Source organism: Stomoxys calcitrans, chromosome 2, assembly GCF_963082655.1.
Source record: "Stomoxys calcitrans chromosome 2, idStoCalc2.1, whole genome shotgun sequence".
NCBI classification, from domain to species: domain Eukaryota; kingdom Metazoa; phylum Arthropoda; class Insecta; order Diptera; family Muscidae; genus Stomoxys; species Stomoxys calcitrans.
The window spans coordinates 221,802,113-221,815,336 of NC_081553.1; the positions used below are offsets into that span (position 1 = coordinate 221,802,113).

The 13,224-nt window shown below is 33.0% G+C and overlaps 1 protein-coding gene across 1 annotated transcript in view; it reads right to left on the bottom strand.

Annotated features, from left to right (window-relative positions):
* Window positions 1–5,063, bottom strand: part of LOC106085887 (extended synaptotagmin-2) — a 69,928-nt gene extending 64,865 nt beyond the window's left edge. Inside the window, exon 1 of the mRNA XM_059362428.1 lies at window positions 4,506–5,063. The gene's annotated coding sequence lies outside the window, so the exon portion shown is untranslated. The remainder of the gene's footprint in view (window positions 1–4,505) is intronic.
* Window positions 5,064–13,224: the final 8,161 nt, after the last annotated feature.

The window sequence follows — 13,224 nt, forward strand, 5'->3', positions numbered from 1 at the left end:
TCCAAGCATGCTACCAACTCGGCTACCAATTCGGCTACCAACTCGGCTACCAACTCGACTACCAACTCAGCTACCAACTCGGCTACCTACTCGGCTACCAACTCGGCTACCAACTCGTCTACCAACTCGGCTACCGGGGTCAGTTGGGAAATTTTACAACTCGCCCCCTTTTTTGAGAAATTTTTACAAAATATTCATTTTATGGAAAATTTGTTTCAATTTCATTTCTTTGGAATATTTCGCTAAAATTAAATTCTTAGAAATTTTGTCAAAATTCAGTTTCTATGGAAAATTTTGTCAAAATTAAAGTTTTTTTGTAGGTTTTAAAAATTTTTATGAAATCCTATTTTTATCTTTAATTTCTATGCAAAATTTTGTCAAAATTTAATTTCTATGCGAAATTTTGTCAAAATTTCATTTCTGTGGGAAATTTTCACAAAATTTCATTCTTATAGAAAAGTTGTTACAAATTATTGTATTATATAATCTTATTTCTAAGGGCAATTTTGTCAAAATTTCATTTCCGTAGGAAATCTTTTCAAAACTTCATTATTAAGGGAAATATTGTCAATATTTCATTTATATGGGAACTTTTGTGAAAATTTCATTTCTTTGGGAAATTCTGTTTAAATTTGATTTCTGTGGGATATTCTATCAATATTTGATTTTTACTTCTCGGGAAATTTTGCCAAAGTCTCACTTCTATGGGAAATCTTTTCAAAATTTCATTTCTAAATGGCATTTTTTTCACATTTCATTTCTGTGGGAAATTTTGTTAAAATCCGATTTCTGTTAGAAATTTTTTCAAAATTTAATTTCTGTGGAAATTTTAAGTCAAAATTTCCTTCATAAGGAAAATTTTGTCAAAATTTAAGTTTAATGGAAAAATTTTGCTTAAATTTCCCTTCTAGACAAAATTTTGCTAAGATTTCCCTTTTAGAGGAAATTAAGCTTAAGAATCCCTTTTGCAGGAAATTAAGCTAACATTTCCCTTTATAGGATATTTTGAGAAAATTTCCCATTTACAGGATTTTTTTTTTTAATTTAAGGGAAATTTTGTCACACTTTATGTTGTTGTCAAAATTTTATTTCTATGGAAATTTTTTCAAAATTTAGTTTTATGGGCATTTTCGTCAAAATTTCATTTTTATAGGAAATTCTGATTAAATATAATTTCTGTGGGATTTTCTATCAAAATTAAATTTTTACTTCTCGGGAAATTTTCCCAATATCTCACTTCTTGTGCATATTTTCAAGATCACATTTCAATAGGACATTTTGTTAAAATTTCATTTGTATGGGAAATTGTGTTAATTTTTTTTTTCAATGGGAAATTTAGTCAAAATCCCATTTCTGTTAAATTTTTTTTTTCAAAATTATTTCTATGAAAATGTTAGTCAAAATTTCATTTCTATGGAAATTTTAGTTAAAATTTCCTTATATGGGATATTTTGTCAAATAGAAAAATTTCGATTAAACTTCCCCTCTAGACATAATTTGTAATTTTTATGGGAAATTTCATTTCAATGAGAAATTATGTTAGGATTTCATTCTGATAGAATATCCTATCAAACAAGATTCGTACTTCTCGGCAAATTTTTCCAAAAGCTCACTTCTTTGGGAATTTTTTTTCCAAATCTTATTTCTATAGGACGTTTTGTTAAATTTCATTTCTAGTGGAAATTTTGTTAAAAGTTATTTTCGATGCGAATTTTAGTTAAAATCCCATTTCTGTTAGAAATTGAAAATTTCATTTCTATGGGAATTTTAGTCAAAATTTCCTTCATATGGGATATTTTGTCAAAATTTAAATTTTATAGAAAAATTTAACTTAAATTTCCCTCCTGGACAAAATTTAGCTAAAATTTCCCTTCTAGACAAAATTACGATAAAATTTCCCTTTTAGTGGAAACTAAAATTTCCCTTTACAGGAAATTTTGTGAAAATTTCCCTTCAGAAGGATATTTTTTTTAATTAAAGGAAATTTTGTCAATATTCATTTTATGCAAAATTTTGTCAAAAGGTAATTTTATGAGCATTTTTTCCAAATGTAATTTTTTTGAAAATTTTTTCAAAATTTAATTTTCATGGGAAATTTCGTCAAATTTCACTTCTATCTGGAAAATCTGTTTAAATTTCATTTCTTTGATATATTCTATCAAAATTAGATTTTTACTTCTCGAGAAATTTTGCAAAAATCTCACTTGGGAAATTGCAAAATCTCACTTCTATAGGATATTTTGTTAAAATTTCATTTCTGGGGGAAATTTTATTAAAAAATTTTTTCGATGCGAACTTTATTTAAAATCCTAATTCTATTAGAAATTTTGTCAAAATCTCATTTCTATGGGATTTTCCAGACAACATTTTGCTAAAATTTCCCTTTTAGAGGAAATTAAACCATAATTTCACTTTAACAGGAAATTTTGTGACAATTCCCTATCAGAAAGAATTATTTTTAAATTTTTGAGGGACATTTTGTCAAAGTTTCATTTCTATAGGAAATTCTGGCAAAATTTCAATTCAATGGGAATTTTAGTCAAAATTTCCTTGATATGGGATATTTTGCCAACATTTAATTTTTACAGAAAATTTTTGCTAAAATTTCTCTTCTAGACAAAATTTTTCCTTTGGAGAATACTTAACTAAAATTTCCCATTTAGAGGAAATTTTTCAAATTACCCTACTGGAGCAATTTTTTCAAAACTTAATTTCTTAATTTGCTAATATTCTTTTTCATAGCAAATTTTGTCAAAATGTCATTTCTGTGGAAATACTATCAACATTTCGTTTTTGTAGGAAATTTTGTAAAAATTTATTTCAAAGAGAAATTTTGTCCTTTAGAGAAATTTTTAAAATTTCTCTACTAATGTCATTCAATGATTAATTTTGTCAGTATTTGGTTGTTTATGTAGGGATTTTGTCTAAATTTCAATTCTTTTGAAAAACAGTCAGAATTTAATTTTTGTCGGAAATATTGTCAAATTTTAAATTCAAAAGAAAATTTTGTCAAAATTGTATTTCTGAAACAGAATTTTGTAAAATTTTTTTTTGTAGGAAATTTAGTCAAAATTAATTTCAAGGGAAATTTTGTATAAATTTCATTTCGATATTAAATTTTGTCAAAATTACATTTTTAAGGGAAATGTTGTTAGAATTTTATTAGTCTATATATCCTTAAGGTGGGCAATTTTGTCAAATTTAAATTCTATACAGAAATTTTGTCAAAACTTTCCATCAAGTGCCAAATTAGCCAAAATTTCAATTTAGAGGAAATTTTGTTAAAATTTCCCTCCAAAAAAAAAAATTTTTTTCATATATTATATGGGAAATTTTGTTAATCATTTATTCGTTAGGAAATTTTGGCAAAATTTCATTTCTATGGAAAATTTTTCAAAGTGTAATTTCTATGGGAATTTAGTCTAAATTTAATTTAAATGGGGAATCTTTCAAAAAATTTATTTCCAAAGAAAAATTTTACTAAAATTTTCCTCCTTTCTTCAAAATTTCCCTTCTAAAGGGATATTTTTCAAAATTTAATTTCAATGGGAAATTTTGTCGATTTGGGTTCCGTTCCGAGAAATTTGGTCTATACTTTAATTCTATGAAATGGAATTCTATTCAATTTCTGTAGAAACACTGGTCAAAATAAAATTTTGTAGAGAAATTTTGTTAAAATTTTATTCAATTGGAAATTTTGTCTAAATTTAATTTCTATGTGGGAAATTTTGTCAAAATTTAATTTTCTTGGGAAAATTTCTATAGAAAATCTAGCCAAAATAAATTTTGTTAAAAAAATTTGTCAAAATGTAAATTCTGTGTTAGAAATTTTCTTAAAATTTGATTTCAATGGAAAAATTTGTCAAAACTTCATTTATATGGAAACTTTTGTCTAGATTATTTGGGTAATTCTCGTTTATATTCCATTTCATTTTCATTATCGGCACACCCTAGTATTTTTTGTGTTGAGAAATCGCTCTCCGATCAAGTCTAACACTTGTTAATTCTAAATATCTTCCTCACCCTCCTCAGCAACCAAATAATGCTACGCAATTAATTTATTTATAAAATGCTGATTTTTAGAGCTTAACCTTTAACAAGTTTTTGCACTTAACCGGTACTTATCTTATCATGCAGTTTAACAATTTTTTTTTTGGGCAAGTCTTCAAACATAGCTAAAGATTTTTTTAGGGGGTTATGAACATCACACAAAAGAAAGAAAACATCCTTTCGTTTGTTTCTTCTTTGTGTGGAAACATTGAAACAGACGGAAGACAATCAACAGAAGTACTATAAGCAATGGTATATCATCAACATCATCGTCGTCGTCATCACAAGCTAAGGAACCTACCTAGCACACATAACAGAACATTGACATACATTCGCACTATACACACACACACACTCACACAAGCACGTACTTACACTTCTTTGGCTATAAGGAAGGACACAGACCATATATTCACATATGCATGCAAATGGGTGGGGAAAGGTAATCAACCAACCTTAGGTGGCCCCAAAAGATATATTCCACTGCCTTCACTTGCGTTTTACTAAAGTTATTTGAGATGCTGCTGGTCGTTCAGCAGGCGGGCGGTTGCTGTAGAGGCTCTAAATCCTGGCAGTTGGAAGGAATTGTTATCGTGCTTCTGGCTCCTCAGCTACGGCTTATCTTGTAAATTTTTTATATTTTATTAACACTTTCACAGGAAGAAGACAAAGAACGAATCGAGGCAACTACAGGGTATCGTTGTGGCTTTTGCTGCTAACTGATGTCTCACTCACGTTTAACAACATAACACAACGACACTAACACGAACACTTTTTTGCTTAAACAGAGCCAGAGGTAACAAGGCTGATAGACAGACAGACCGAGCGACCGACAGACAGACAAAAACATTAAATCGCACACACACACTTTGGCTTTTATGCAGCTTGAAATATTGATTTGAAAATGGCTATAATTCTTTTTTTTACTTCTTCTGCAATAACTCGAATTTATTCTTAGTCCAATTTATTCCGTAAATAACTCCCGTGTGCCGTTTACGCAACGATACGTTTCACTCGACTTGCCATGGACAACTGTTTTCACTTTTCACAAAATTATGACCCATATCCTTAACATCAAGACGCAGCTAAGCAAAAAGTTTCCATGCCATTAGTTTTTCCAACCCTTCGTCCGAGGTCCTTGAATTCTCCGCAAAGTGAATGGGGAGTGTGAAAGCAAGAGACACAAAGAGCGTTTAAGAGTGTGTAAAGGCGATAAGCTTTCATTTGCATTTTTGGCGCATTTTTTAAGCTGCCAAGCTTTCAAGGTAGGATTTGTTTATATTTGAGAGCTTTTCAGGTCCCAGTCTTGTGTTGAGGGGGTAAATACTTGAAGCAGCTGTTTATAATTCGTCTGGGTTTGTTTATAGAAAACACAAACAGATTATAAAAACTACCACATACGGTAGAGAGAGGGAGAGTAAGAGACTTATATGACAAAGATGTCTCATCAGGGTCAATTGTATTTGTATTGGTAAAAAAGTTCCAAAAAGCCCAAAAAGAGTTTTTATTTTGTAAAATTTTTTTTTCTTAAGAAAAACGTTTCAAAATTTCACTTCAATAAGAAATCTTGTAAAAATAAATTTTAAGGGAAATTTTGTCAACATTTCATTATATAATAAATTTTGCCTAATGTAGAAATGTAGAAAATGTTTTAATTTTATTTTTGAGAAAATTTTGTCAAATTTCAATTTCTGTAGAATATTTTGAAAAAAAAAATATTTCTTTAGCAATTTTCGTTCAGAAAATTTTCATTTAAAGATTTAGTCAAAATATCATCTCTTTGGAAATCTTAGCTCATTTATTTATTTATATTTGTCAAAATTTCATTCCTATATGAAATTTTGTCGAAATTTCATTTCTATAGGAAATTTTGTCGAAATTTCATTTCTATAGGAAATCTTGTAAAAATTTTAATTCTATGGAAAATTTTGTTCAAATTCAATTTCTATAGGAAATTTGGTCATAAATTCATTTCTATAGGAAATTTGGTCAACATTTCATTTCTATAGGAAATTTTGTCAGAATTTCATTTTTATTAGAAATTTTGTCAAAATTTCATTTTTAAGGAAATTTTGTCAAAATTTATTTTTATAGGAAATTTTTTCAAAATTTCATTTGTATAGGAAATTTTTTCAAAATTTCATTTTTATAGGAAATTTTTTCAAAATTTCATTTTTATAGGAAATTTTTTCAAAATCTCATTTCTATGGGAAAATTTTGTCAAAATATAATTTCTACGGAAATTTTTGCCAAAATTTCATTTCTACGGAAATTTTGTCAAAATTTCTCTTCTATGGAAAATTTGGTCAATGGTAAATTTTTTCTATGGTAAATCTTGTCAAAATTGCATTTCTATAGGAAATTGTGTCAAAATTTCAATTCTATGCTAAGTTTTGTCAAAATTTAATTTCTTTAGCAAATTTTGTCAAAATTTCTTTTTTTTTAGCAAATTTCGTCAAAATTTCATTTCTTTATCAAATTTTGTCAAAGTTTCATTTCTATCGGAAATTTGAATTCTATAGGAAATTTTGTTAAAATTTCATTTCTATAGGAAATTTTGTGAAAATTTCATTTCTATGGGAAATTTTGTAAAAATTTCATTTCTATAGAAAATTTTGTCAAAATTTCATATATAAGCTTGACATTACTGTCAAATTTTGAGAGAAATTAAATTTCTCTAATATTTCATCCTCTTTGCTCTTTTTAACTCTCAAAATTGATTTATCTTATTTCCTCTTTTTAGAAGAGAGAAATTGTCTGGGTGTCACAAAGGCGACATCTACTGTGTACTGATAAATTCAAAACTAAGCTTTTGAACGTCCGACGTCTACATCATTTCGGTATTGAAAAGCTTTGTGTTTGTTTTAGGACTAAAAGGGAAAGCTTTCTCTTGTTTGGGCAAAGCTATCTACTAAAAAAAGTTAACAGTTAAGCTCATACAGTTTAAAGAGCATCATGTTAAGGCATGGTTTTAAAGTCACTGAAAGCAGCAAAGTTTGAAGGGTTTAATATGGCAGTTGATGCTTTTTGAGGCGCGATTTTGAAATAAAACATATTTAATCCTAACAGAAATAATTATTGCCATCAAGGAACCACGTCGGTAAAGCGAAGGATGCATAGTCATGTAAATAAAGCAAAAAGAAAGATAATTGAATTAATTCCATGAATTGAAGGGAATTTTGAACAGATTTCCTACAGACATAAAATTGTGACAAAATTTTCTAAAGCGACATTTTGAAAAATATCCTTGACAAAATTTTCACTTGAAGAAAATTTTTCACAAAATTTCCTCTTAAAGCGAAATTTTAGATAAATTTCTTTAAGGAGGGAAATTTTAACAACATTTTGCTATAGAAAATAAATTTTGACAAAATTCTCCGTATAAAAAAAATTTTGGCTGAAATTCCTATGGAAATGAACTGAAATGAATGACTAAATTTGAAATTGTGACAAACATTTGTGTATGGTAATTTTGTAACAATTTCATTTCCATAGGAAATTTAGCCACAAAAATTTCCCTTCGAATTGAAATGAAATTTGACAAAATTTGAACAGAAATAAAATATTGACGAAACTTCCACAGAAATAAAATCTTGACAAAATTTCCCATACAATAAATTGTTGACAAAATTTACCAAACAAATTTACAAAATTTACCAAACAAAATTTAAGATTTTGTTTGGCCTAATTTCCTATAGAAATGAAATTTTTAAGAATTTACGTACGTAAATTTTTAATCATTTTTTCGTGGCCTTGTATTTATTAAAAACTTAGCTTTCACTAGATTCGTAATTTTCTTTCAACCACAATTCTAAATTAAAAGTGTCAAATGCAGTTAAATTTAATCATCTAAAGAGTTTTATAATTTGTTTGCCATGTGGCCTTTCAACTCAACTATCAAAATTTCAAAGCACTTGACAAAATTGACCGAATTGCATGTAATTGGCCTACACATTTAAACAAAAATTAAAAATGTATGTAACAGAGTAAAGGTTTAATGATTTTAAGCCTTTAAAATAATTTGAGATAATCGATTGACCAACATTGTACAAGCCAATCAACCTTGGGGGCAAAACATGGAAAGTGCAATCAATTTAAGACTATCTTAATGCATATTTAATTTAAAGAATATTTCGTTAGCAAATTATTAAAACAAAAATACACTAAAGGACAGAAGTAATCATACATTATTAAAAACTTTATCAAAAAAAAACTACAACAATTTTCAAAACTTGGTGGGATTTACCGAAAACATACAAAGACATCCGCCTAAAAGTATGCTTTAAATTTTGCACTTAACAAGTTGTGCCGTAATTTAAATTACTTTCGCCTTTCAACTTTCCCTCTCTAGTGTTCTACAGACATTTTAATAATGCAAGCATTCTCATAATCCTCTTGCCGTTTAACTGATATTAGGCATGCATGCTGACTATCTATTACCTGCAACATTATTGCAAAATATGCTTCTAGCATTTCATAAAATCCGGAAACTTACCTTAATGACACAACATCGTACGTAATGGAAAGTTTCTACAGCACACCAGAAGCAAGTGAATGAACATGAGTAGCCCACATTCATATGCAGTTCTATGTGCTACTGGACATTTGCGAAATGATTTATCAATAATTAATTAAATTTAAAGTGAAATCAGTATGCAAGGAGCATGTAGAACATGCAGAGCAACTCAAGTAATTATGTCGGCATATACATACATTCATGAGGAAAATTTAAATTCCTTTTGGGTTGGCTTGAGTTATGTCACCACAATGGTCAATGGTGAATGTTGGGAGATGAAAATGGGTTTAGGTCACAATTGGATATCCTTGCTTTAAGTCTTATGAAAGGGCTATTAAATGTAGGATTAGAGTAGGAGAAGAGTAGGGTAGGAGTAAAGTAGGAGTAGAGTAGGAGTAGAGTGGGAGTAGAGTAGGAGTAGAGTGGGAGTAGAGTAGGAGTAGAGAGGGAGTAGAGTAGTAGTAGCGTAAGAGTAAAAGTAAAGAAGGAGTAGAGTAGAGTAGAGTAGGAGTAGAGTATGAGCAGAGTAGGACTAGAGTAGGAGTAGGACTAGAATGGGATTAGAGTAGGACTAGAGTAGGACTAGGGTAAGACTAGAGTAGGACTAGAGTAGAACTAGAGTAGGACTAAGTAGGACTACAGTAGGACTAGAGTAGGACTAGAGTGGGAGTAGAGTAGGAGAAGAGTAGGACTAGAATAGGACTAGAGTAGGACTAGAGGAGGACTAGAGTAGGACTGAGGTAGGACTAGAGTTTGACTGGAGAAGGACTAGAGTAGGACTAGAGTGGGACTAGAGTAGAACTAGAGTAGGACTAGAGTAGGACTAGAGTAGGACTAGAGTAGGACTAGAGTAGGACTAGAGTAGGACTAGAGTAGGACTAGAGTAGGACTAGAGTAGGACTAGAGTAGGACTAGAGTAGGACTAGAGTAGGACTAGAGTAGGACTAGAGTAGGACTAGAGTAGGACTAGAGTGGGAGTAGAGTAGGACTAGGGTAGGACTAGAGTAGGACTAGAGTAGGAGTAGAGTGGGAGTAAAGTAGGACTAGAGTTGGACTAGAGTAGGACTAGAGTATGACTGGAGTAGGACTAGAGTAGGACTAGAGTAGAACTACTCTAGACCTACTCCAGTAGGACTAGAGTGTGACTGGAGTAGGACTAGAGTGGACTGGAGTAGGACTAGAGTAGGACTAGAGTAGGACTAGAGTTTGACTGGAGTAGGACTAGAGTAGGACTAGAGTTGGACTAAAGTAGGACTAGAGTAGGACCAGAGTAGGACCAGAGTAGGACTACAGTAGAACTAGAGTAGGACTAGGGTAGGACTAGAGTAGGACTAGAGTAGGACTAGAGTAGGACTAGAGTAGGACTAGAGTAGGACTAGAGTAGGACTAGAGTAGGACTAGAGTAGGACTAGAGTAGGACTAGAGTAGAATTAGAGTAGGACTAGAGTAGGACTAGAGTAGGACTAGAGTAGGACTAGAGTAGGACTAGAGTAGGACTAGAGTAGGACTAGAGTAGGACTAGAGTAGGACTGGAGTAGGACTAGAGTAGGACTAGAGTAGGACAAGAGTAGGACTAGAGTAGGACTAGAGTAGGACTAAAGCAGGACTAGAGTAGGACTAGAGTAGGACTAGAGTAGGACTAGAGCAGGACTAGAGTAGGACTAGAGTAGGACTAGAGTAGCACTAGAGTAGAACTAGAGTAGGACTAGAGTAGGACTAGAGTAGGACTAGAGTAGGACTAGAGTAGGACAAGAGTAGGACTAGAGAAGGACTAGAGTAGGACTAGAGTAGGACTAGAGTAGGACTAGAGTAGGACTAGAGTAGCACTAGAGTAGGACTAGAGTAGGACTAGAGTAGGATTAGAGTAGGACTAGAATAGGACTAGAGTAGGACTAGGGTAGGACTAGAGTAGGACTAGGGTTGGACTAGAGTTTGACTAGAGAAGGACTAGGGTTGGACTAGATTAGGACTGGAGTAGGTCTAGAGTAGGACTAGTGTGGACTAGAGTAGGACCAGAGTAGAACTAGAGTAATACTAGAGTAGGACTTGAGTAGGACTAGAGTAGGACTAGTGTAGGACTAGAGTAGGACTAGAGTAGGACTAGAGTAGGACTAGAGTAGGACTAGAGTAGGACTAGAGTAGGACTAGAGTAGGACTAGAGTAGGACTAGAGTAGGACTAGAGTAGGACTAGAGTAGGACTAGAGTAGGACTAGAGTAGGACTAGAGTAGGACTAGAGTAGGACTAGAGTAGGACTAGAGTAGGACTAGAGTAGGACTAGAGTAGGACTACAGTAGAACTAGAGTAGAACTAGGGTAGGACTAGAGAAGGACTAGAGTAGGACTAGAGTAGGACTGGAGTAAGACTAGTGAAGAACTAGAGAAGGACTAGAGTAGGACTAGAGTAGGACTAGAGTAGGACTAGAGAAGGTTTAGAGTAGGATTAGAGTAGGACCAGAGTAGGACTAGAGTAGGACTACAGTAGGACTAGAGTAGGGCTAGAGTAGGAGTAGAGTTGGAGTAGAATAGGAAAAGAGTAGGAGTAGAGAGTGGGACTAGAGTAGGACTAGAGTAGGACAAGAGTAGGACTAGAGTAGGACTGGAGTAGGACTAGAGTAGGACAAGGTGCACTATGATTGTGTCTTCCTTGTTCAGGCCCTTTTTTGGGGAAAACAATGCTTTGCCAGGGTAAAAATCATCTAACCTAGGGAAAGATAAAAATTTTCTTGTAAAAGTGAAACCTCTCAGAACAATGGAGACCCTTTGTCTGTGAATAGGGACTTTATCTAAGGGAAGGGACCCTTTTCCAAGATAAAGTGGAGTTTCTCCAGGCGAAAGACAAAACTCTCGCATAAAGAAAGAACAATATTTCAAATGCAGGAAGATTCCGGTTGAAAAATCCCTTTTTTGTCAATAGAAGTTATGCTTCGAAGAAAGAGTCCCTTTACTTGCAAGGCAATATTCTGCACCAAGAAGAGGGCGCTCCTTAACCTAGAAAGGAAGCCCTTTTCTGGCAAAAAGGTCCTTTTCTCAGAAGAAAACCAACCTGAGCTACATTTTGCTGTGTACTGGATAGAGCATCCGTGCTTAATTGTTTTTCTTTTTATGGTTTCTCTATATTTTCCTTACAATCTAATACATGGCAGAGAATTTTGTTCACTCTCAGCCTAATGCATTCATTCCCTAATAAATTCTGGCATAAAGTTCTATAAATTTATAAAAGTGTCCGGTTAAGCACAGGCACACATTTGTTTAGTTTCACTTAATACTCGTGTGGAAGATGTGTTGTATGGAAAGTTTGGTCATTTTGCACCTGGGCATGAGTGGGACTTGCAGCTGTGACACCAAGGCAGAGGTAATTTGTACCTGACTTAAAAGGACCATGGCAAACCAATGATTAAGGATGAATGAAAAGGTCACAAGAAAACTCTAATGGGTATATAAACAGCTCAGAATATAAATTAAAAATATATTAACTAGAAGTGACAGGAGTTTGTTAAAAAAAAATACTTGAAATTGAGAGCTTTATGGTTTTTTAATATTTGTAGTAATAAATCTTCATATCTTCCTACTTCCTAACTTTAATCTCAAAAACTGCCTTAAACTGAAGTATTTTGGGACATTTTCCAATTTTCCAATTATTCTCTTATTCTTCCTAAAAAAAACTTAAATTTCCACATCAGGTTACTCCAAAAACCTCATTTTTCTTCCTGTTCCCCCTTTGCCATGGCTGTTCTGCCTTATGTGAGTGTGTAAATGTTGGTCACTAAATATTTGGCCGACAATATTAAAACCACGTTAGTATGCATGGTGGCAAAGTGTGCTTGTGGCAATTTCGTCTCGTTTTCGGGGTATTTTGTGTCTACTAAAGACTGCGTATGTTTGGCTAGAGATTGTTTTGTTTGGGATTTTCCTAGTATCAGTTTGTGAGTGTGTGTGTGCGTGTGTACCATTATGAGAGTGCAGGCGAATGTGTGCCATCACCGCTGATGGATGAATGATGTTGGCTTTTGCTGCTAATTTGCCACATAAATGCAGCGCTGGGTAGCTTTGGTAACACTGTTTTTGTGTTTTCGCGTCTAGTATGCTAGGAACCCTAGATACAGTGAAAGAAATTATGATCTCTTTGTGGTTGGGGAACTAAAGGATCGGTTTGTTACAAAAAGAAAACACTTTTGAGAAAACACCGCTGAGGCCTTTGTATGACCCATTGTGATTTCCCAATTTTCTTTCAGTCGAAGGTTTTGCACCGAATTGTTTGAGATTCCCAAAAGAGGTGGATCCAAGCCTCACACTGGTACCCAGCACAGAGCCAATGAATGACATTTTTGCAACCGCAGTAGACCATTTCCATAGCGGTCCACCATATTGGATCTATGGCATATACCAGATGTTGTTTTAGCCATATTTTCATGTGGAGGTGGCAATCCTCGTCAAGCACCTGTAGGTGAACATGCTCCTTCCGGACCGATCGCCGGTGAAGCAGCCGATTGGCTATTTAAAGGCGCCAATAACTCACCTTGTCATATCGAGCATCATAGGCACTCAGTATTTGTGCAAAAGTCGGTGCCGCCCGGCATCTCACTGAGACACTTCGCTCGATACCGCTGATTGTCCGTGACTGGCGTTGCAGCTATTCCGTAGGGAGCATTCCACTAAT